This window comes from Octodon degus, unplaced genomic scaffold (assembly GCF_000260255.1).
Source record: "Octodon degus isolate 3935 unplaced genomic scaffold, OctDeg1.0 scaffold00143, whole genome shotgun sequence".
NCBI classification, from domain to species: Eukaryota; Metazoa; Chordata; class Mammalia; order Rodentia; family Octodontidae; genus Octodon; species Octodon degus.
The window spans coordinates 6,156,599-6,157,698 of NW_004524719.1; positions in this window are offsets into that span (position 1 = coordinate 6,156,599).

Genomic DNA, 1,100 nt, shown 5'->3' on the forward strand with positions numbered 1-1,100 from the left:
AGTGTGTATGTTGGTTCTCTTTATCAGAGACAATGTGGCAGTGTGTTTGCAGTTGTGTGTGCATATTCTACTCTGTTCCATTGATCTGCAGGTCTTTCTCTATGCTAATACCACGCTGCCTTTATCATAGTCATTGTATAGTATCATTTCAGGTCAACGATTGTGATAGCTCTTTCCTTTCCTTTTTTCTCAGGATTGCTTTTGATACTCTGGATCTTTTCTTGTTTCAAATGAATTTGAGGAAAGCTTTCTCTAGCTCTGTGAGGTATATTATAGTTATTGCAAATTGTATTACTTTAGCCAGAGGTTGTTGTAATCACTTGTTTTCCTTTATGCAGTAAAACTGTGACTGCATGGCATTGTAATCAGCACCATAATTCTGTATCAAAGTACTGCATACTGAGCCAAATAGATAGCAACATCCTTTTATGAAAAACTTTGGAAGGTGGAATCTTGAGGTGGACACAGAAACCAAGAATGTTCTGAATTTAAAAGATATAGCTGAAGAGCTAACATATGATTACCAGTCCTTTGTGCTAGTGATAAACTACCTATTATAAGAAATTTACAGACATTAATACAGAAGAAATATTTAAAAATAGAAGAGAACAAAACACAGAATCAAAACCCAACACAGACCTCCAACTCACCCAAGAATATTCAAGATTATAACAAGGTTGAAGTTTCTGAAGAGACAGCCGTAGAAGTTCAAAAAAAGTTGTGTGAGATTATAGAAGAATTTAGGTCAGAAATACTCTCCTATGATTAAAAAACTGATCACAAAAAAGGACTTATTCAAAAAATCTTGCAATATTTGTAAATAAAAAATGAGGGCATATAGGAAAATGATAGAAATAATGTGTGACTAATATGAGGACGAAATTGAATCTATGAAACAGATTCAAACAGATATTCCAAAAGTTTAAAATTCCACTCAGACTTTGAAAACTTCACGAATGAAAATTGACAGAATTTGTAACCTAGAAGATGAGATTTCATGAGGCTGGGGAGATAGCTCGTAGAATAAGTGCTTCCTGGCAAGCACAAGGGCCTGAGTTCAATCCCCAGTTCCAAGAAGAAGAAGAAGAGGAAGAAGAAGA